Below are 25,219 nucleotides of genomic sequence, written 5' to 3'. Positions count from 1 at the left end.
ACCCCATTCAACAAGTCATAATCTTAATGGTTCAAGAGTTCTATGCAAACGCATGGATCACTAGGAACCATGATCAAAGTATGAACCCAAACCCAAAGAATTGGCTTACAATGGTTCAGGGGAAATACTTAGATTTCTGTCTGGAAAACGTGAGGCTAGTGTTCAACTTGCCAATGATGGAAGAAAACGCACACCCCTACACTAGAAGGGTCAACTTTGATCAAAGGTTGGACCAAGTCCTCATGGACATATGTGTAGAAGGAGCTCAATAGAAAAGAGACTAAATAGGCAACCCGGTTCAATTAAAAAGACCGAATCTTAAGCCTGTGGCTAGAGGATGGTTGGAGTTCATCCAACGCTCTATCATTCTCACTAGCAACCAATCTGAGATAACTGTGGATCAGGCCATCATGATCCATAGTATCATGATTGGAGAAGAAGTAGAAGTTCATGAAATCATACCTCTAGAACTCTACAAGGTGGCTGACAAGTCCTCACCTTTGGCAAGATTAGCCTTTCTCATCTCATATGTCACCTTTGCTATTCAGCTGGGATTGTCATAGAGGGAGACATCCTCATTGAAGAGGACAAGCCCATAACTAAAAAGAGGATGGAGACAACTAGAGAGCCCATTCATGGCACTCAACAAGAGCATAAGGAAGTCCCTCATCAAGAAATCCCTGAGATGCCTCAAGGGATGCAATTTCCTCCACAGCTGGGATAATTTGTACGCTTTTTGGAATTGTTTTTAGTATGTTTTTAGTATGTTCTAGTTAGTTTTTAGTATATTTTTATTAGTTTTTAGTTAAAATTCACTTTTCTGGACTTTACTATGAGTTTGTGTGTTTTTCTGTGATTTCAGGTATTTTCTGGCTGAAATTGAGGGACTTGAGCAAAAATCTGATTCAGAGACTAAAAAGGACTGCAGATGCTGTTGGATTCTGACCTCCCTGCATTTGAAGTGGATTTTCTGGAGCTACAGAAGCCCAATTGGCGCGCTCTCAACGGCGTTGGAAAGTAGACATTATGGGCTTTCCATCAATATATAATAGTCCATACTTTGCCCAAGATTTGATGGCCCAAACCGGCGTTCCAAATCAGCTCAAGAATGCCCGGCGTTAAACGCCGGAACTGGCACAAGAATGGGAGTTAAACGCCCAAACTGGCACAAAAGCTGGCGTTTAACTCCAAGAAGAGTCTCTACATGAAAATGCTTCAATGCTCAGCCCAAGAACACACCAAGTGGGCCCGAAAGTGGATTTTTATGTCATTTACTCATCTCTGTAAACCCTAGGCTACTAGTTCTCTATAAGTAGGACCTTTTACTATTGTATTTGCATCTTTTGATCACTTTAGATCTTAGATCATATCTGGGTTCTTCTGGTTCCCTCTCTGGGGCCGAAACCAATGATCACTTTTGTTCTTATGTATTTTCAACGGTAGAGTTTCTACACACCATAAATTAAGGTGTGGAGCTCTGCTATACCTCGAGATTTAATGCAATTACTATTGTTCTTCTATTCAATTTAGCTTGTTCGTGTTCTAAGATATCACTTGTTCTTCAACTTGATGAATGTGATGATCCGTGACACTCATCATCATTCTCACCTATGAACGTGTGACCGTCAATCACCTCCGTTCTACCTTAGATTGAGTGGATATCTCTTGGATCCCTTAATCGGAATCTTCGTGGTATAAGCTAGAATTGACGACTGCATTCAAGAGAATCCGGAAGGTCTAAACCTTGTCTGTGGTATTCTGAGTAGGATTCAATGATTGAATGACTGTGACGAGCTTCAAACTCCTGAGGGTTGGGCGTTAGTGACAGACGCAAAAGAATCACTGGATTCTATTCCAACCTGATTGAGAACCGACAGATGAATAGCCGTGCCGTGACAGGGTGCGTTGAACATTTTCACTGAGAGGACGGGACTGTAGCCACTGACAACGGTGATGCCCAACATACAGCTTGCCATGGAAAGGAGTAAGAAGGATTGGATGAAGACAGTAGGAAAGCAGAGAGACGGAAGGGACAAAGCATCTTCATATGCTTATCTGAAATTCCTACCAATGAATTACATAAGTATCTCTATCTTTATCTTTATGTTTTATTCATCATCATTCATAACCATTTGAGTTTGCCTGACTAAGATTTACAAGATGACCATAGCTTGCTTCATACCAACAATCTCTATGGGATCGACCCTTACTCGCGTAAGGTTTATTACTTGGACGACCCAGTACACTTGCTGGTTAGTTGTGCGAAGTTGTGATAAATAGTTGAGATTACAATTGTGCGTACCATGTTGATGGCGCCATTGATGATCACAATTCTGCGCACCAAGTTTTTGGCGCTGTTGCTGGGGATTGTTCGAGTTTTCGGCAAGCTTTTGGTCCGGTAACATCAGTGCCAAATTTCTGATCCGGCAACAGCACCAAGTTTTTGGCGCCGTTCCCCGGGATTGTTCGAGTTTGGACAACTGACGGTTCATCTTGTTGCTTAGATTAGGTATTTTTCTTCAGAGTTCTTAAGAATGAATTCTAGTGTTTCATGGTGATGTTCTTATCATCACCAAAGCTGATTGATTTTCATCAATTTAGCTCTTGAATGCAATGTCCTGCTGAAGCTTATTCAGCCATGTCTAATTTCTTTAGACTGAAGCTTTAGACTAACATTGCATGATTCCTGGAATTCTCATTAAGAATTTTGAAACCTTTATTTTCTTTTTCCACTTAATTTTCGAAAAATAAAAAAAAATTACAAAATCATAAAAACCAAAAAAAAATATTTTATGTTTCTTGTTGAGTTTAGTGTCTCATGTTAAGTTTGGTGTCAATTGCATGTTTTCCTTGCATTTTTCGAATTCATGCATGTGTCTTCATTAATCTTCAAATTGTTTTTGATGATTTCATTGCTCTGATCTTTAAATTCTCTTGACTTGAGTGTTTTGTGTTTCTCATGTGCATTCTCATTTTGTTAGTGTCAGTAGTATACAAACTGCTAAGTATGGTGTCTTGCATGCATTGTTATTTGATTTTAGTTGCATTTTGATTATTCCTCATTATTAAAAAAATCCAAAAATATTTTTAATTTGTGTCTTTTCAAGTCAATAATACAGAGAATTGAAGATTCAGAACATACAGCAGAGGAATTACACAGAAAAAGCTGGGCGTTCAAAACGCCCAGTGAAGAAGGGCAAACTGGCATTTAAACACCAGCCAGGGTGCCTGGCTGGGCGTTTAACGCCCAAAAGGGTAGTAATTTGGGCGTTAAACGCCAGAATGTGCACCATTCTGGGCGTTTAACGCCAGGATGGCACAAGAGGGAAGATTCTGTTTTTAATTCAAATTTTTTTTCAGGTTTTCAAAATCTTTTCAAAATCAAATCTTTTTCAATTCACATCTTTTCAATCAAATCTTTTTCAAAATCAATTTCTTTCCATTTTCAAAAATACTTGCTATCAATTAATGATTTGAGTCAACATTTCAAGTATGTTGCCTTTTTTGTTGAGAAAGGTTTAATGTTTGAATCATATCTTTTCTTGTTAGCCAAGTCATCACTTTTTAAAATCAAATCTTTCTAAAATGTTTTCCAAATCATGTTTTCTCAATCACACCTTTTTAAAACCAATCATATCTTCTTAACCACATCTTTTTCAAAATAGTTTTCAATCAAATCTTTTTGATTTCTAATCTCAAAATCTTTTTCAAAAATCACTTGATTTCTTTTCCACTCTTGGTTTTCGAAAATCAATTAAAGTATTTTTCAAAATGTTTTTAAAATCTTTTTAAATTATTTTCGAAAATTACTTCCCCTCTTCTCACATCCTTCCATTTATGGACTAACACTATTCCTCAATGCACTATTCGAACTCCATCTTTCCTTGATAAGTTCGAATTTTCTACTTCTTCCTTCTATTTTTCTTTTCCTCTAACACCTCAAGGAATCTCTATACTGTGACATAGAGGATTCCACATTTTCTTGTTCTTTTCTCTTTCATATGAGCAGGAGCAAAGACAAAAGCATTCTTGTTGAGGCTGACCCTGAACCTGAAAGGACCTTGAAGCGAAAGCTAAGAGAAGCCAAGGCACAATTCTCTGTAGAAGACCAAACAGAAATCTTCAAAGAAGAAGAACCCATGGCAGCCGAAAACAACAACAATGCTAACAATGCAAGGAAGGTACTGGGTGACTTTACTGCACCTACTCCCGACTTCTATGGGAGAAGCATCTCTATCCCTGCCACTGGAGCAAACAACTTTGAGCTTAAGCCTCAATTAGTTTCTCTAATGCAATAGAATTGCAAGTTCCATGGACTTCCATTGGAAGATCCTCATCAGTTTTTAGCTGAATTCTTGCAAATCTGTGACACTGTCAAGACTAATGGGGTTGACCCTGAGGTCTACAGACTTATACTATTCCCTTTTGTTGTAAGAGACAGAGCTAGAATATGGTTGGACTCACAACCTAAAGAAATCCTGAACTCTTGGGAAAAGCTAGTCAATGCCTTCTTGGCAAAGTTCTTTCCACCTCAAAAATTGAGTAAGCTTAGAGTGGAAGTCCAAACCTTCAGACAGAAGGAAGGAGAATCCCTCTATGAAGCTTGGGAAAGATACAAACAATTAATCAGAAAGTGTCCCTCTGATATGCTTTCTGAATGGAGCATCATAGGTATTTTCTATGATGGCCTGTCTGAACTGTCCCAGATGTCTTTGGATAAGCTCTGCTGGAGGATCTCTTCATCTGAAGAAGACACCTACAGAAGCTCAAGAGCTCATTGAAATGGTTGCAAATAACCAATTCATGTACACTTCTGAAAGGAATCCTATGAACAATGGGACGAATCAGAAGAAAGGAGTTCTTGAGATTGATACTCTGAATGCCATATTGGCTCAGAACAAAATATTGATTCAGCAAGTCAATTTGATTTCTCAAAGTCTGTCTGGAATGCAAAATGCACCAGGCAGTACTAAGGAGGCTTCATCTGAAGAAGAAGCTTATGATCCTGAGAACCCTTCAATGGAAGAGGTGAATTACATAGGAGAACCCTATGGAAACACCTATAATCCTTCATGGAGAAATCATCCAAATCTCTCATGGAAGGATCAACAGAGACCTCAACAAGGTTTCAACAATAATAATGGTGGAAGAAACAGGTTTAGCAATGGCAAGCCTTTTCCATCATCTTCTCAGCAACAGACAGAGAATTCTAAGCAGAACCACTCTGACTTAGCAACCATGGTCTCTGATCTAATCAAAACAACTCAAAGTTTCATGACTGAAACAAGGTCCTCCATTAGAAATTTGGAGGCACAAGTGGGTCAGCTGAGCAAGAAAATTACTGAACTCCCTCCTAGTGTTCTTCCAAGCAATACAGAAGAAAATCCAAAAGGAGAGTGCAAGGCCATCAACAAGGCCGAATTTGGAGAGGAGGGAGAGGCAGTGAACGCCACTAAGGAAGGCCTCAATGGACGTTCACTGGCCTCCAATGAGTTCCCCAATGAGGAACCATGGGAATCTGAGGCTCCCACTGAGACCATAGAGATCCCATTGGATTTACTTCTTCCATTCATGAGCTCTGATGAGTATTCTTCCTCTGAAGAGGATGAATATGTCACTGAAGAGCAAGTTGCTAAATACCTTGGAGCAATCATGAAGCTAAATGACAAGTTATTTGGTAATGAGACTTGGGAGGATGAACCCCCTTTGCTCACCAAAGAACTGGATAACTTGTCTAGGCAGAAATTACCTCAAAAGAGACAGGATCCTGGGAAGTTTTCAATACCTTGTACCATAGGCACCATGACCTTCAAGAAGGCTCTGTGTGACTTAGGGTCAAGTGTAAACCTCATGCCTCTCTCTGTAATGGAGAAGCTAGGGATCTTTGAGGTGGAAGCTGCAAAAATCTCACTAGAGATGGTAGACAATTCAAGAAAACAAGCTTATGGACTTGTAGAGGATGTTCTAGTAAAAGTTGAAGACCGTTATATCCCTGCTGATTTCATAGTCCTAGAGACTGGGAAGTGCATGGATGAATCCATCATCCTTGGCAGACCCTTCCTAGCCACAGCAAAGGCTGTGATTGATGTTGATAGAGGAGAATTGATCATTCAAGTGAATGAAGAATCCTTAGTGTTTAAGGCTCAAGGATATCCTTCTGTAACCATGGAGAGGAAGCATGAAGAGCTTCTCTCAAAACAGAGTCAAACAGAGCCCCCACGGTCAAACTCTAAGTTTGGTGTTGGGAGGCCACAACCAACTTCTAAGTTTGGTGTTGAACCCCCACATTCAAACTCTAAGTTTGGTGTTGGGAGGTTCCAACATTGCTCTGAGCATTTGTGAGGCTCTATGAGAGCCCACTGTCAAGCTACTGACATTAAAGAAGCACTTGTTGGGAGGCAACCCAATGTTATATTTTATCTATTTTCCTTTGTTATTCTATGTTTTCTGTAGGTTGATGATCATGGGAAGTCACAAAATCAATTGAAAAAGCAAAAACAGAATGAAAAACAGAAAGAAAAATAGCACACCCTGGAGGAAGATCCTGCTGGAGTTTAAACGCCAATAAGGGTAGCAATTGGGCGTTTAACGCCCAGCCTGGCACCATTCTGGGCGTTTAACGCCAGAAAGAGGCACCAGACTGGCGTTAAACGCCAGAAAAGGGCAAGAACTTGGCGTTAAACGCCAGAAATGGGCACCAGCCCGGCGTTTAACGCCAGAATTGGCACAAAGGGCATTTTTGCTCACCACTTGGTGCAGGGATGACTTTTTCTTGACACCTCAGGATCTGTGGACCCCACAGGATCCCCACCTACCCCACCACCCTTTCTCTTCTTCACCCATTCACCAATCACCTCAACACCTCTTCCCCAAAAACCCTTCACCTATCAAATCCCATATTTCTCTTCACCACTCACATCCATCCTTCATAAAACCCCACCTACCTCACCATTCAAATTCAAACCACTTTCCCACCCAAACCCACCCTCCCATAGCCGAACCCTACCCCTCTCCCCACCCCTATATAAACCCATCTTCACTACTTCATTTTCACACAACCTAAACACTACTTCTCACCCTTTGGCCGAACCACAAAGCCATTTCCTCCATATCCTTCATTTCTTCTTCTTCTACTCTCTTCTTTCTTCTTTTGCTCGAAGACGAGCAAACTTTTTAAGTTTGGTGTGGTAAAAGCATTGTTTTTTGTTTTTCCATAACCATTTATGGCATCCAAGGCCGGAGAAACCTCTAGAAAGAGGAAAGGGAAGGCAAAAGCCTCCTCCTTCAAGTCATGGGAGATGGAGAGATTCATCTCAAGGGTGCATCAAGACCACTTCTATGAAGTTGTGGCCTTGAAGAAGGTGATCCCCGAGGTCCCTTTCAAACTCAAAAAGAGTGAATATCCGGAGATCCGACATGAGATCCGAAGAAGAGGTTGGGAAGTTCTCACCAACCCCATTCAACAAGTCGGAATCTTAATGGTTCAAGAGTTCTATGCCAATGCATGGATCACCAAGAACCATGATCAAAGTGTGAACCCGGACCCAAAGAATTGGCTTACTATGGTTCGGGAGAAATACTTAGATTTTAGTCCGGAAAATGTAAGGTTGGCATTCAACTTGCCTATGATGCAAGGAGATGAACATCCTTACACTAGAAGGGTCAACTTTGATCAAAGGTTGGACCAAGTCCTCACAGTCATTTGTGAAGAGGGCGCCCAATGGAAGAGAGATTCAAGAGGAAAGCCGGTTCAACTGAGAAGGCATGACCTCAAACCCGTGGCTAGGGGATGGTTAGAGTTTGTCCAACGCTCAATCATTCCCACTAGCAACCGGTCCGAAGTTACTATAGACCGGGCCATCATGATTCATAGCATCATGATTGGAGAAGAAATAGAAGTTCATGAGGTTATATCCCAAGAACTTTATAAGGTGGCGGACAAGTCCTCTACCTTGGCAAGGTTAGCCTTTCCTCATCTCATTTGTCATCTCTGTTATTCAGTTGGAGTTGACATAGAGGGAGACATCCCCATTGATGAGGACAAGCCCATCACTAAGAAGAGGATGGAGCAAACAAGAGACCCCTCTCATCATCAAATCCCTGAGATGCCTCAAGGGATGCACTTTTCTCCACAAAACTATTGGGAGCAACTGAATACCTCCTTAGGAGAATTGAGTTCCAACATGGGACAACTAAGGGTGGAGCACCAAGAACATTCCATCCTCCTCCATGAAATTAGAGAAGATCAAAGAATTATGAGAGAGGAGCAACAAAGGCAAGGAAGAAACATTGAGGAGCTTAAGCACTCCATAAGATCTTCAAGAGGAAGAACAAGACGCCATCACTAAGGTGGACCCGTTCTTTAATTTCCTTGTTCTTTATTTTCCTGTTTTTCGAAAAATCATGCTTATGTTTATCTATGTTTATGTCTTTTGATCATTAGTGTCTTAGTGTCTATGCCATAAAGTTATGAATGTCCTATGAATCCATCACCTTTCTTGAATGAAAAATGTTCTTAATTGAAAAAGAGAAGAATTGCATGAATTTTGAATTTTATAACAGTTTAATTATTTTGATGTGGTGGCAATACTTTTGTTTTCTGAATGTATGCTTGAACAGTGCATATGTCTTTTGAATTTGTTGTTCATGAATGTTAAAATTGTTGGCTCTTGAAAGAATGATGAAAAAGGAGACATGTTACTGAGGATCTGAAAAATCATAAAAATGATTCTAGAAGCAAGAAAAAGCAGTGAATACAAAAAAAAAAGAGAAGAGAAAGAGAAAAAAAAAGAGAAAAAAAATTAAGTTGTGATCCAAGGCAAAAAGAGTGTGCTTAAGAACCCTGGACACCTCTAATTGGGGACTCTAGCAAAGCTGAGTCACAATCTGAAGAGGTTCACCCAATTATGTGTATGTGGCATGGATGTATCCGGTGGTAATACTGGAAGACAGAGTGCTTTGGGCCACGGCCAAGACTCATAAAGTAGCTGTGTTCAAGAATCATCATACTTAACTAGGAGAATCAATAACACTATTTGAATTCTGAGTTCCTATAGAAGCCAATCATTCTGAATTTCAAAGGATAAAGTGAGATGCCAAAACTGTTCAGAGGCAAAAAGCTACTAGTCCCGCTCATCTAATTGGAGCTAAGTTTTATTGATAATTTGGAGTCTATAGTATATTCTCTTCTTTTTATCTTATTTGATTTTCAGTTGCTTGAGGACAAGCAACAATTTAAGTTTGGTGTTGTGATGAGCGGATAATTTGTACGCTTTTTGGCATTGTTTTTAGTATGTTTTTAGTATGTTCTAGTTAGTTTTTAGTATATTTTTATTAGTTTTTAGTTAAAATTCACTTTTCTGGACTTTACTATGAGTTTGTGTGTTTTTCTGTGATTTCAGGTATTTTCTGGCTGAAATTGAGGGACTTGAGCAAAAATCTGATTCAGAGACTAAAAAGGACTGCAGATGTTGTTGGATTCTGACCTCCCTGCACTCGAAGTAGATTTTCTGGAGCTATAGAAGCCCAATTGGCGCGCTCTTAACAGCGTTGTAAAGTAGACATCCTGGGCTTTCCAGCAATATATAATAGTCCATACTTTGCCCAAGATTTGATGGCCCAAACCGGCGTTCCAAATCAGCTCAAGAATGCCCGCCGTTAAACGCCGGAACTGGTACAAGAATGGGAGTTAAACGCCCAAACTGGCACAAAAGCTGGCGTTTAACTCCAAGAAGAGTCTCTACACGAAAATGCTTCAATGCTCAGCCCAAGCACACACCAAGTGGGCCCGGAAGTGGATTTTTATGTCATTTACTCATCTCTGTAAACCCTAGGCTACTAGTTCTCTATAAGTAGGACCTTTTACTATTGTATTTGCATCTTTTGATCACTTTAGATCTTAGATCAGATCTGGGTTCTTCTGGTTCCCTCTCTGGGGCCGAAACCAATGATCACTTTTGTTCTTATGTATTTTCAACGGTGGAGTTTCTACACACCATAGATTAAGGTGTGGAGCTCTGCTGTACCTCGAGATTTAATGCAATTACTATTGTTCTTCTATTCAATTCAGCTTGTTCTTGTTCTAAGATATCACTTGTTCTTCAACTTGATGAATGTGATGATCCATGACACTCATCATCATTCTCACCTATGAACGTGTGACCGTCAATCACCTCCGTTTTACCTTAGATTGAGTGGATATCTCTTGGATCCCTTAATCGGAATCTTCGTGGTATAAGCTAGAATTGACAACTGCATTCAAGAGAATCCGGAAGGTCTAAACCTTGTCTGTGGTATTCTGAGTAGGATTCAATGATTGAATGACTGTGACGAGCTTCAAACTCCTGAGGGTTGGGCGTTAGTGACAGACGCAAAAGAATCACTGGATTCTATTCCAACCTGATTGAGAACCGACAGATGAATAGTCGTGCCGTGACAGGGTGCGTTGAACATTTTCACTGAGAGGATGGGACTGTAGCCACTGACAACGGTGATGCCCAACATACAGCTTGCCATGGAAAGGAGTAAGAAGGATTGGATGAAGACAGTAGGAAAGCAGAGAGACGGAAGGGACAAAGCATCTTCATACGCTTATCTGAAATTCCTACCAATGAGTTACATAAGTATCTCTATATTTATCTTTATGTTTTATTCATCATCATTCATAACCATTTGAGTTTGCCTGACTAAGATTTACAAGATGACCATAGCTTGCTTCATACCAACAATCTCTGTGGGATCGACCCTTACTCGCGTAAGGTTTATTACTTGGACGACCCAGTACACTTGCTGGTTAGATGTGCGAAGTTGTGATAAATAGTTGAGATTACAATTGTGCATACCATGTTGATGGCGCCATTGATGATCACAATTCCGCGCACCAAGGTCTTTTTCCCTATTTTTGAATTCATATACTATTTGGGGAGGCTGGCCATTCGGCCATGCCTAGACCTTGTTCTTATATATTTTCAACGATGGAGTTTCTACACACCAGAGATTAAGGGTGTGGAGCTCTGCTGTTCCTCGAGTATTAATGTAATTACTACTGTTTTCTATTCAGTTCATGCTTATTCTTATTTTAAGATATTCACTTGCACTTCAATATGATGAATGTGATGATCCGTGACACTCATCACTATTCTCACCCTATGAACGCGTGCCTGACAACCACTTTCGTTCTACCTTAGATCGAGCGTATATCTCTTAGCCTCCATTCCGAAAGATCGGAGTCTTCGTGGTATAAGCTAGAATTATTGGCGGCCATTCCTGAGATCCGAAAAGTCTAAACCTTGTCTGTGGTATTCTGAGTAGGATCTGGGAAGGGATGATTGCGACGAGCTTCAAACTCGCGAGTGTTGGGCGTAGTGACAGACGCAAAAGGATCACTGGATTCTATTCCAACATGATCGAGAACTGACAGATGATTAGCCGTGTGGTGACAACGTATTTGGACCATTTTCACTGACAGGACGGGAGGTAGCCATTGACAACGGTGATGCCCGAACATACAGCTTGCCATTGAAAGGAGTATGAAGGATTGGATGAAAGCAGTAGGAAAGCAGAGATTCAACAGGAACAAAGCATCTCTATGCACTTATCTGAAATTCTCACCAATGAATTACATAAGTATCTCTATCTTTACTTTATGTTTTATTTATCTTTTTAATTATTAAAACTCCATAACCATTTGAATCCGCCTGACTGAGATTTACAAGGTGACCATAGCTTGCTTCAAGCCGACAATCTCCGTGGGATCAACCCTTACTCACGTAAGGTATTACTTGGACGACCCAGTGCACTTGCTGGTTAGTTGTGCGAAGTTGTGAAAAAGAGTTGAGATTATAATTGTGCATACCAAGTTGTTGGCGCCATTGTGTATCACAATTTCGTGCACCAACGAACCTATAGAACTTTCATCACCCTCTAATTTAATTTATCTTTACCAAAAGTTGTATGCTGACAATATTCTAATCTCTAGATTAGAAATCCAATTTGGGACTTCGCCTCCTTCACCAATCTCTACAATTGTGTCCATCCTATGAATACCATATCAACAATCAGTTCTTCTAAGCCAAAATTGTTTAGTACAATAGCTTTCTCTCCCTTAGATCTTATTAATAGTATTCCTACAATCATTTCCCAATCCACGAACTTAGAACATTGGAAACAAGCTATATTAGAAGAACCCACTTTCCTCTCCAAGACAAATACATAGAGTTTAGTTACTCCAACACCTTATCAGAGGGTTATTAATTGTCATTGGTTTTCTCTATTAAGATACACCTAAATGGTACTATTCTTAGGTACAAAGTAAGATTAGTGGAAAACGAAAACTACTTGAAGGTATAGACAATGACTAAGTCTTTGCTCCTATTATAATACCAACCACCACTAGGATTATTTTAACATGAGCTCTTACTTTTAATTAGATAATTCGTCAATTTGATTTTACCAAAGCCTTCTTAAATGACTGTCTAAATGGATCTGTAGTAGGATTTTCGCAATATGCCACTTTAACTATATTTAAAATTACATATTTAATAAATAAGGCCAGTTAATATATGTGAAATTCATTAAGATATTTAGCTAGAATAACTAGCCATGGTATTATATTTCATTCTTCTCCTAACTTAATATTTTTTGCCTTTTCAAATTCTAATTAAGGATCTGACCTTAATAATCGAAGATCAATGTGTAGTTATTGCATCTACTTGGGATCAAATCTGGTAGCTTAGTCAAGTAGAAAATAAGCCTCTCTTAGAATATCAAGTATAGAAGATGAGTATAAGGGCTTGGCAACAACTGATTCTAAACTAATTTGGGAGCAAAATTTACTTAAGGAGCTCAACATACCATGTCTAGCCACACCAACTCAGTACTGTGATAACATGAGTGAAGTACCCTAAGCTACAAACTCAATTTTCCATAGACAAACCAAGATTTTGAGCTTAACCTCCACTTTGTGCGAGAAAGAGTGAATAAGGAACAATTCCAAGTGACTCATATCAGGGTTGGTGAGTTAGGAACGTTTTTCAATATGATTCTTTTTGTATTTGTTCGATGAAAAATGCAAGACGAGAACCCATCTCTTTTCGACTGGAAAATGCTACTCAGTTTTGTCCACTTTCTCCATCCCCTCAAGCTCAAGGTAACATTTAAGGTTACCATGAGCTTGAGGGGACCTAACGAGGAAAAGACTAGTATTGCACTTGTAACTTAGAAAGGAAGAAATAGATTCTGTTTTAGTTCTAAATTGTACTAAGAGTGATATCATATATCAGTCTATCCTCTCTTATCTAAATTAGGTTTTTAGATTTATGAATAACAATTCATTCATACTCAACATTCTCTTTTTTCTCTGGTTCTTGTTTTCATTGATTCCTAATTCTTCTTCTCTGCAATTTAGATAGTTCTTGCCAAAACTTTGTTCCAAAGGTTACCTGAAATGTTAATTCTAGGCCTGAACGTGAGCTCCAGACTCTTTCTAAGGCAATGTCTGACTTGTTCTTATGCCGAGGTGCCGCCGTCTAAGTTCCTCATGAGGAGGTGGAGGTGGTACCTGCAAGAGACTCTGATGCTTAAGTTAGCAAGGGCTTTAGGCAGGTTTTTAGAAGATTAGAATGTGAATATACCTAAGGGGTGTCAATGTACTTATAGTAGAGTTTGTGAACCACCTTTGCTGAAGTAGTTCCATCTTTATTGATGGATAACCGTTTTCTTTATCTTGGGAGTTCACTGGAGTCCATCTTTTTAGGAAAGATAGAGATACTGGGAGAGATTCACGGAGGCAATTATTTAGTTGGGTAAGTAGAGCTGGGCTCCTTCACGGTGTCTGACCTTTTTAAAGAGGTTGGGTATGTGTAGATGCCTCCCCCTCTTTGGGTTGGGCCTTTAATCCTTATTGGGCCTGGCTTTTATAAATTTGGGTCAGGGTATGAACAGTCCTCCTGCTTGAGTTTGAGCTTCATATGAGGCCGGGTTCAAGCATTTCGTGGCTTTTGTCTTCAGTGTCTGGTACTTCGTCTTCAGGAGGTCGGGTACTCAACGTGTTTTTGAAATTTTGAACATTGCCCCTTTTAAATAAAGGGCGCACGTTTCACGGCCGTTCCTTAGGGATTTGCGTATGTCTTTAAAGATAGGTGAAAGGACCGTTTTTCCCCTCTTCTCTTATAAAAATTCTTAACGTTCTTCTTCTTTTTCTTTCCTCATCTTTGAAAACCCTTCGTTACTCCCTTCTTCGCAAAATTTTTCTCCTTCTTTTCTTGCTTTTAGATCACTCTTAGTTCCAAGATTTCTCCATCTTGGCTTCTTTGAAGATATTTGCCTTGCTAGTGTAGAGAGAAACGTTCATGTTTTACTGTAGTTTGATGTGACCCTTTTCCTCTTCGAGTCTTCATCAAGGTTGGTACTCCTAATTCTTACCTCCCTTTTACACAATCTGCTTTTTGGTCTTTTAAATCTGTTTGAGGTGACCTTTTGAGTAATAGTAGAGGTTCTAATTTTGCTTATGTCTTTGAAAACTTTATGAAAAAATGGTTAATCGTCACTGCTTTGTTTACTATAAAAAATTATCTTTTGTTTTGAGATTTTTTTTGTCGTCTGGTGCTACTGTTGCAAGTGCTTAGCTGTGTTTCTGAAATTTTTTTGAAAAATTTGTTGTTGTTTTGTGACTTGTTGAATGGATTTGTGTTTCCCCCAATGGCGTTACTATTGTTGTTGTAGGAGGGATGTCATTTCGGCACTTTCTTATTTTGAAGAAAATAGTTTCAAATTGCTTTTGCATTCTGGTTTGCTTTGCCTGATTTATTTTGCTGGTGTCTGAGCTCTGTAGTGATGACTTGTTTATTTGTATGTATAGGTGTAGCTTTTATGTCACAATCTGTAATTGTCAACATGTCATCAAAGGTCATGCCTTCTTTGTTGTCTTAGGTAGATAATATTTTCTTTCTCCCTGTTCCTGTAGTTGACAAAGAGTATATTAATGTGTTTCGTAGGCACCATAGGACATGTGAAAATCGGAAAGATGAGAGGAATTATGAGTTAGTAGTGCTAGACCCTGAGGAGAGAGTGTGCTTCCCTCCTTTAGACAACTCAGAATGCCCCTTTTTCTATGCATACGATTACTTTTTTACAAAATTAGGCATAAAACTCCTTTTTCTAATTTTGAGACGAACATCCTTTAAGCGAGCATTTACGACAAATGATTTGACGAGTTTTCCTGGAGTGAGAGGAATATTCTTTCCCATAGTCACATCAGCATGGATGATGTGGCTATTCAAAACCATCTCAATCTTATGGCCGCAACGACATCCGGCTAGCAGGAGTGTATACGTCTCTAGCTAAGGAGTTAAAAAATACTCCCCTCTGCACCACTCGAAGCTCTCTTGAGGTAGCCCAAGCTGAAGTGGAGAGGCTTAAAGAGATAAAGAAGGAGCTGGAGGAGGAGAAAGACGGGCTGGCATCTCACTTAGAGAAAGCTTGGTCTCGGGTAAAGAAGGCAAAGGCGGCTGCGGCCATGGCCGAAGGGATAACGAAGAAAGCAGAGGAAAGCTATACTCAGGTTTACGGGGAGAAATTGACCTTCAAGAGGAGTTGAAAAATGCCAGAGAGGAATATAATTATCTTCAAGAGTCTGTAGACGAAGGAATGGACGAAATGTTCAACAACTTGAAAGCTCAAGTCCAAGTCCTTGCTCCCGAGGTTGACCTATCCTTGTTCAGCCAGGACAATATCATGGTTGACAGGAAGATTGTACCGGCCCTCGAGAATGATGAAGAGCCTCTACCCGACCCAAAGTCCTCAAGTACTGGGGTCGGGCAAACTTCTCAGGCCCTTGAGCCTCTCTCCGAGGTAGTAAATGTCGAGCTTTCTCTTTCACCACCTAATGCTATCCCAGGCATGCCGGTCTCTGTTCATCCTCCAACCCCACCTACCCGAGGTGAGGATGTCGTGACTAGGGAGGCTCTTAACCCTCTACTCGGCTCCTCTTGATAGCTCTTCTTTGTTTTTCTTCTATTGAATGACCCGAGTTATGGGTCTTAATGAACAATTTTAATTTGTAATTGCTAGTAGTTTTTCTAATACTTTACTTTATAATAGTTGTAGTTTTAACAACTTTTCGTATTCAAACAACTTTCTAAAAGATCATTTCTTCTTCTTAGATAATGAAGCTAGGTCTTTGTGGAAGCTGGAAATAGCTTATATATAGTTGCTTAGTTTGGCGTTTTAACTTAGCAACCTTTTTTATGATGTTTCTTTGTTGAATTTAGGCAATGAATTCATTTATATAGATTTCCTTTTTAGGTTTTGACTTTTTGTAGTGAGACTTTGTTAAGTTACTTCTACACTTTGTTTTTATTATGCCTTATAATTGAGGTCATTTTTTACGAATTATTTATGTAACTTCTTATATTAATTTGTATCTCGTCGCTTCATCTTGCCGACCATTTTAGATCGATAAATGATTATCATGATTTGTCGAGCTTAAATTAATGAGTTTTTATAGGAAACTTTTAAAGAAAAATAGAAATTTTATTGATAAATGAGAAATTCCTTTACATAAACCTACTTACTAAGGGTTTGAGTACCCTTAGCCCTTGCTTTAGTGCCTCACTAAAACCTCTTTTAGAAAAAACCCTTTTAAGGGAAAAAAATCTTAAGGTTAGGAAAAAGAGTAAACCAGGGAACAAGGCTTACTTCCTAACTGTAGTACTTCTTTAGGTTACACACGTGCCACGACCTCGGGAGTTCTCGTCCTTATAGGTTGGACTCTTTGTAGTAACCTTTCCCTAGGACCTCGACACTCTTATAGGGTCTTTTCCAATTTGCTACTAGCTTCCCTTTGCCCGGCTTCTGAACTCCGATATCACTTCAAATCAATATAATGCCGTTTGGGGTGAAGCTTCTTTTTATCACCTTCTGATTATACCTTAGGTCCATCAACTGCTTTAGTGCCTCCTCTCTAATCCAAGCTTGTTCTCGGACATCTAGGAAAAGGTCGAGCTCCTCTCTTTGTTCCTAGTCTTGGCCCATTCATTGTAGAATATAACTCGAGGTGATTCTTCAGTGATTTATATGAAAATCATGGCTTCCATTATAGAATGAGGGTTTGTCCGATATGTGCATAAGACTTGAGGGAGCTCGTCTGTCTATGCTCCCTTTGCCTCTTGTAGTCGGCGTTTCAACCCGACAGTATGACTTTATTTGCTGCTTCAACTTGTCCATTGGCCTGAGGATGCTCCACCGACGTGAATTGATGCTTTATTTTTAAATCGGCCTCTAAATTTCTAAAGGTTACATCGGTAAACTGGGTTCCATTATCCATGGTAATGGAGTGGGAAACTCCAAACCTAGTGATAATATTCTTGTAGAGGAACTTCTGACTTCTTTGGGCAATAATAGTTGCTAGTGGTTCTGCCTTGATCTATTTAATAAAGTAGTCAATCCCTACTATAAGGTATTTGACTTGTCCTGGAGCTTGAGGAAATGGTCCAAGGAGATCGAGTCTCCATTTTGCAAATGGCCATGGTGAGGTAACACTAATAAGTTCTTCGGGAGGTACCATATGAAAGTTGGCATGCTTCTGATAAGGTGAACACTTTTTAACAAACTCGACGGCTTCTTTTTGCAAGGTCAGCCAGAAGAAGCCGGCCCAAATCACCTTCTTCGCTAGTGATCAGGCTCCCAGGTGGTTTCCACATATGTCGTTGTGTACTTCCTCTAGGACCTCCTTTGTGTTGGAGGTTAGAACGTACTTCAAGAGAGGTGCAGACATTCCTCTTTTATATAGGACATTATGGACCAATGTGTAGTTTTGTGCCTCCTTTATAAGGGTTTGGGCATCCTTTTTATTCTTAGGGAGGACATCAAATTTGAGATAGTTGACTATAGGGGTCATCCATCCTAAATTTGATTAGATATCGCCATTACTTCCGAATTGTCATCTCCCTTTAATATTGATGGTGCATGTAGAGTCTCTTGGATAAGGCTTTTATTGTTTTCCCTTGGCTTGGTGCTGGCCAATTTGGAGAGGGCATCGGCTCGGACATTGGATTCCCGGGTTATATTTTGGACTTCACCTTCTGAGAAATGTGCTAATTGTTCCCGTGCTTCATCTAAGTATTTTTTATGTTAAGGTCTTTAGCTTGATAGGTACGATTAATCTGTGAAGTTATCACTTGAGAGTCACTAAACACTATCAGCCTTCCTACCCCCACTTTTTTAGCCAGCTTCAAGCCAGCAAGTAAGGCTTCATATTCTGATTGGTTGTTAGAAACGGGAAACTCGAACCTTAATGAGAGTTCTATCTAAGTTCCTTGTTCGCTTTCCAGGATAACTCTGGCCCTGCTGCAGACTTTATTAGATGACTCATCTACATATAGGTTCCAATTTGTTGGGCTTCCTTGACTTTCCATATATTCAGCAATAAAGTCGGCAAGATATTGAGATTTGATTATTGTTCGGGCTTTGTATTTTAGGTTGAACTCGGACAGCCGCACAGCCCATTGTAACATCCGTCTTGCTAGGTCTATCTTTTGTAGAATGTGTGTCATTGGTTGATTAGTGCAGAACTTTATGGTGTGAGCCTTGAAATAAGGTCAGAGCCTTCGAGAGGCAAGTGTAAGGGCATATGCAAACTTTTCTATATTTTGATAGTTCAGTTATGCTCCTTGTAAAGCTTTGCTGATAAAGTAGATAGGTTGCTGTCCATTTTCATCTTCTTGGATCAAGGCTAAAGCTACGGTCCGGCTTGCCATTGCTAGGTAGAAAACAAGCTCTTCTTCTGCTATAGGTTGAGTAATTATGAGGGATTATCCCAGAAAGACTTTGAATTCTTGGAAAGCTTGCTCACATTCTGGAGTCCACTCAAATTACTTTCCCTTTCTGAGAATTGAGTACATGGGTAGTGATTTCAGTGTTGACCCTACTAGAAATCTAGATAGAGCTGCCAACCTTCCATTAAGTTGTTGAACTTCTTTAAGGCAAGTCAGGCTTTTCATGTCACATATAGCCCTACATTTGTCCGGGTTAGCTTTTATGTCTTTCTGAGTTAGCATAAAGCCCAAGAATTTTTTCGCTTCTACTGCGAAGGTGCATTTTGAGGGATTTAACCTCATCTCATGCTTCCTTATTGTAGAAAATATCTCAGAGAGATCGGACAAAAGCGTCGAGTCATCCCTGGTTTTAACAAGCATGTCGTGCACATATACTTCCAGAAGTCTCCCTAAGTGGGAGGAAAACACCTTGTTCATCAATCTCTGGTAGATGGCTTCAGCATTCTTTAACCCAAAAGGTATTACCACGTAGCAGTTGTTAGTTTTTGGAGTTATGAACGAGGTCTTCTCTGGGTCCGGCTTATACATCGGGATTTGGTGTTATCCCGAGTAAGTGTCCATAAAGGATAGGTATCGATAGCCAGAGGCAGAGTTGACCAGGGCATCAATGCTGGGAAGAGGGTATAGATCCTTAGGACAAGCCTTATTGAAGTTGGTGTAATTGACACACATCCCCCGTTTACTATTTTGTTTCTTTGCCAAAACTATGTTGACCAGCCACAATGGATACTTTACCTCTCTTATGAATCTTGCTTCTAATAGGGCTTGAACTTATTCTTCCATGACATGTGTTCTTTCGGGCCCAAGATTTTGGCGCTTTTGTTGGATGGGCCTGGAACCCGGGTAGATGGCTAGTTTGTGGGACATCAGGTCGGGATCTATGCCAGGCATGTCGGAGGTTTTCCAAGCGAAGAGGTTGGAGTTTCTTCTTAGAAGGTCAATGAGCTGCTTTTTGAGCCCTTCTTCCAAGTTAGCCTCTATACTCATTTTTTCAGGGTGATTTTTAATTTGCACTTCTACTTTTCCTCTGAGTTGGGGGGCACAGTTCCTCCCGAGTTTGGACACCTCCAAGCTCAATGGTGTTGACTTTTTTCCCTCCAGGACTGCCTTTTAAATTAAGGCTTTCATTGTAGCACTTGAGTGCTAGTTTATGATCCCCCTTTATAGTGGCAATCCCTTTTTACTGTGGGAAACTTCATGCATATATGGGGGTGTAGAGACAACAGCTGCAAGTCGATTCAAGGTTGTCCGTCCTATTAAGACGTTGTATGCCGAGGTGACGTCAACCACAATGTAGTCGATATTCTATGTCTTTGACTTTAGACCCTTTCCAAAAGTGGTGTATAGAAAAATGTACCCAAGAGGCCGAATCGACGTGTCCCCTAGCCCGAAGAGGCTATCTGGGTATGCTTTTAGATCCTTTTCTTCTAGTTCGAGCTAGTCAAAAACGTGTTTAAATGGTATATCCGCCGAGCTTCCTTGATCTATTAGTGTTCTATGGAGGTTTGCATTGGCGAGGATCATAGTTATCACCACGGGGTCATCTTGCCAAGGTGTTATCCCTTGAGCATCTTCTCTAGTGAACGAGATTGTTGGCAAGTCGAGAGATCCGCTATCTTTCCCGACTTAGTACACTTCTTTAAGATGCCTTTTCTATGATGATTTAGATATTCCTCCTCTAGAAAATCTCCCATTAATCATGCGTATGTGGTAATCGAGGGTTTGAGGTGGATGTTCTGGTCGTCCCCTTTCTTCATCTCATTTCCTCTTCCTTGGGTCGTCCAACCTACCCACCAAGTACATGTCTAGTCGGCCTTCTCTAGCCAACTTCTCTATGACATTCTTTAAATCATAATAGTCGTTGGTAGAATGCCCATAGAGTTTGCGAAAAATGATAATAGGTCTCGTCGTTAAGGTGAAATTTCATGTTCTTCTAATAATAATAAGATTACTCAAAAATAAAACAATTTCTTTTTTATATTAAAAATTTGAATAAATACTAAAGAAATGAAAAGAAAAATCGATTTGAAAAATAAGAAATGTTTCTTTTTTTAGTAAAAGCATAACCTTACTTATGATAAAGTAGAAACTAGAATCATCTTTAGATCAAACAAATTCGATCAATTAGAATATTTATATATTAGAAATATAAAAAATGAAAATTATATAAATAGAAATGTCTGTTCACAACACAAAACATGAATAGGAATAAATGAGATTTGTGGATGTGGATAAAGAAATGGTTATGATACTATAATTTACGTTTTATTGTACTATAAATGGTACTCACTACATTCTTTCCAGCTTCCTGCCTTTTTGTGTTTAATTGTACAAGGAGGTGGAAGCTTCTCGGTGTGATATATTTCTCTATAAACATCCACAAGAGAGACCCAGAGGGGGTATAGTTATGATATCGTTGAGATTTCTTTGGGTTGTACTCTTCCTTCTTATTAGCTTCTTTACCTTTCTCCCGAGATGGATAAAGCAAGATGGGTCTCGGAAGTGGCTCCCTTAGTTGTGAGTTCTCCTCCATGTTGATATACTTCTCTGTCCATTCTTATACTTCATATAAGGAGGTCGAGTGTCATTTGGATATGGATTGAAAAAACGACCATTCTTTAAGGCCATTAACTAATCCCATTATTACTGCTTCAGTGGGTAGGTTTTGAATCTCCAAGTATGCTTTGTTGAATTTTTTCATGTAATCTCGGAATGTCTCTCCGACCTATTGTTTAACTCCCAACAAGCTCGGGACATGCTTTGTTTTATCCTTCTGTATTGATAATCGGGTAAGAAACTTTCTCGCTAGATCGTCAAAACTAGTTACCAATCTGGGTGGTAAGTTGTCAAACCACTTCATCGCGGCTTTTGTTAAAGTTGTCGGGAATGGTTTGCAACAAGTGGAATCTGAGGTGTTGGTTAGGTACATCCGACTCTTGAAGTTGCTGAGATAGTGTCTCGAGTCAGTTGTTCCGTCGTAGAGATCCATGTCGTGGGTTTTAAAATTCCTTGATACTTTGGCCTGCATGATTTCTTCTACGAACGGATCTTCTTCCCCTAGGGGCTTTCTTTTCGATCTGCTCGATTACTATGTTTAATTTTTGGAGGTCGGCTTTCTTCCAGCTCCCTTTCTCGTCATACCTCCTTCCTTAGTTCTCGCTTTGCTTCCCGTTGTCGTTCAGCCTCTTGTTCAAGCTGCTCTAGTCGTCCATCATGGCCATGGACCAAACTTAGTATTTCAGTGGGATGTGGTGGTTCTTTCTCTTCAGGTAGATGTACCTTTCAGTGAACTCCATGAGGAATGTACGTCCTCTCGCATGGTGGAGGTATTGAAAGTGCAAGGTCGTCTCGTTCAGGTTCAGGTTTAGGTTCTGATTCAGACGTCGTATGGCTGTCTTCATACAGATTATCTACCATTGTCAAGGGTCGAGCTCCAGGTCCCTGGCAAACAGCGCCAATGTTCCAAGAATTACCTGAAACGTTGATTTTGGGTCTGAACGTGAGGTCTAGACTCCTTCTGAAATAACGTCTGACTTGTTCTTATGCTGAGGTACCGCCATCTGAGTTTCTCGTGAAGAGGTAGGGGTGATACCTGCAAGAGACTCCAATGCTTAAGTTAGCAAGGGCTTTAGGCGGCTTTTTAAAAGATTAGAACTTGAATATACCTAAAGGTGTCATTGTACTTATAGTAGAGTTTGTGAACCACCTTTGTTGAAATAATTCCATCTTTATTGATGAATAACTGTTTCATTTATCTTGGAAGTTTGTTGGAGTCCATCTTTTTAGAAAAGATAGAGATAGTGGAAGAGATTCGTGAAGGGCAGGCAGTCACTTGGGCAAGTAGAGTTGGGCTCCTTTACGGTGCCCAACCTCTTTAAAGAGGTCGGGTATGTGTAGAGGCCTCCTCTTTGGATTGGATCTTTTATTCTTATTAAGCCTGACTTTTATGAATTTGGATACAAACTTTATTATTGATCACTAAATAAAAATGGAAGACTAATTTAATTATTATTTCTATTTTATAATTAATTTAAAAACAATTGTCTGTTAAATTTTAATTTTATATTAACATAATTAACGACTAAATGAACTACAATTTAACTTTCGTTTTTGGTTAGAATATATATTTACTATGTACGTATTATATATTAATTCTTAAATTAGTTAAGTTTTCTTTATGTTTTTCTTAGATTTATACAATTCGATCATCATATTGCTATATATTTTAATTTATATCTGTACAATAATCGAAGCTCTCAAATAATTAATTTGCTATTCAAAACAGAATGTAGTTAATTTTTTATTCGAAACAAATCTATCACATTCACTTTTAAGAATGCAACTTGGGTATCACATGTAGTTAATTTTTTACGTGCAACTTAGGTATCCAACCCTGATTGGTCCCTCTTTTGTCAATGTCAAGAGTTTACGAATGCAAGGCGGATATTTGTCCAATAAAGCTTGAAGAAAATGGTTGGTTATGTTCATGTCTTTGTTACTTTTAAGTCATACAGCATTGGTAGATATCCAAATCTGATTGGCCTTGTTCGATCAATGTCTAAAACCTCACATACAAATATACAATGTACAACATACATATATATCCAACTATATATCGAAGGTCATATTCGATCAATTATTCAGCATATACACGAGTGACATGACCCATAATATATATTGATTCTATTTTTATCTTGGCCGTTTTTCTACTTGATTCCTTTGCCATTAAGCTCGTTGATGGTACATTAGGGCTAAGATTGAAGCATAAACTTTAATGAAATGTAAATATTGAGAAGAACAATAATATATATTTATTGTTTAGTAAATTTGTCTATAAATAAATATCATATTAATAGCACTTTTAAAATATATTAGTTTTATTCAAAATTTACTTTAATATGATAACAGTTTTTATTAAATACATAAAAATAATTATGAAAAGTATCACATGTTTTTGTTAGTAAATTATATAAAAAAATTTTAAAATTTATCACTTTTATTATATAAAAATAAATCAACAACCTTTAAAAATATTTTTAATATATGCTAGACCGACATATTAGTAGGATTGTCATGAGTCTTTGATACGATAACGTATGATTATTACATTAGTATTTCTGCTAACGGTGTGAACGTATAAAGCATTATAGGTGCACATGATCCGGATTGGTCCGAAGGCCTGGCCTGCCGAATATTTTGGGATTGATTTGGTATAATTTTATCGAATTTAGAATTATATAAGAATCTTAAAAATAGATTCAATCATTATTTAAAATTGGGTCTAAATAAAAACAAATTCGGTTTTATTCGACCCATGTGCATTTTAAGGAGACTAAAAAAGATATATATGTTTTAAATTAATTCCAATATTATGTTATATTAATTATAATATTATTATTTTATTTTTAATTATATTTGTTGAATTAGAAAATAGATCAAAGAAACATAAAATTAGAATTTATGGACAAATTTAAATTCAAATGGAGATATCAACTTTTCGGTAACAAATATTTTTTTTTTTTATAAATAAGTGCATCATAATTTTTTGACATAAAATTTATCAAGACCCGAATTTCATCCGGTCTAAATCCGGTTTCAGTGTAATCCAAAAGTAATGTGATTTTACTGGATCTAAGACTAAGTAAGTATCTCAAAAATAGACACAATCATTATTAAGATCGAGTTTGAGTCAAGACGAACCCGGCTTCACTCGAATTATGTGCACTCCTATAAAACATATTTAAAACATTAAGAGCGAAATTGAAGCAAATTAAATATTAAAAATATTTTTAAATTTTTTAAACATTTCAGAAACAAGAATAATTAAATGCTAATGCATACTGAAAAAAGAAGTAAGAAACTTGTTGTTTTCTGAAAATTAATTTGCTATTAAAGATAAAAAAAGAAACAAAAAAGTAAAAATACTACAAATCATAAATATTAAATCTAAAACTCTAAATTTTATATCATAAATCTTAAACTTAACTTTAAACTATTAATATAAAATATAATAAATAGATAGTTAAAATTTATTTATAAGTAATACTACATTATTAGAAAATATTATTATTTTTTGTCATCAATAATTTATTTTTATATTTATAAACTTTTTGTATACAAAAATCATATAATTTACATCTATATTTACTAGAGTTTTACACATATGAATCAATACAATGTATACATATATTTTTAGAAATTGCATAATGAATTAGTAAAATTTATTTGTTAAAAAAAATTTAGTGTTTATATTGATTAAATAATGACAAAAAATACTAAAAATTGTTGACTCTAAAAATTGTTCTTTATTTAATTAATGTATCACTTTTTTTTATTTAAGGATGAGCCCAAAAATATATTTTACCATTAAATATATTTAGTTTAAC

The 25,219-nt window shown here is 38.3% G+C and overlaps 1 non-coding gene across 1 annotated transcript; it reads right to left on the bottom strand.

Moving 5' to 3' along the window:
• Positions 1-4,544: 4,544 nt before the first annotated feature.
• Positions 4,545-4,652, bottom strand: LOC112700280 (small nucleolar RNA R71). The gene has a single exon (XR_003153190.1). It is a non-coding gene; the product is annotated as a small nucleolar RNA R71 (small nucleolar RNA).
• Between the last annotated feature and the right edge of the window lie 20,567 nt (positions 4,653-25,219).

Source organism: Arachis hypogaea, chromosome 6, assembly GCF_003086295.3.
Source record: "Arachis hypogaea cultivar Tifrunner chromosome 6, arahy.Tifrunner.gnm2.J5K5, whole genome shotgun sequence".
Taxonomy (NCBI): domain Eukaryota; kingdom Viridiplantae; phylum Streptophyta; class Magnoliopsida; order Fabales; family Fabaceae; genus Arachis; species Arachis hypogaea.
This window is presented reverse-complemented; position numbering and strand designations above follow the sequence as displayed.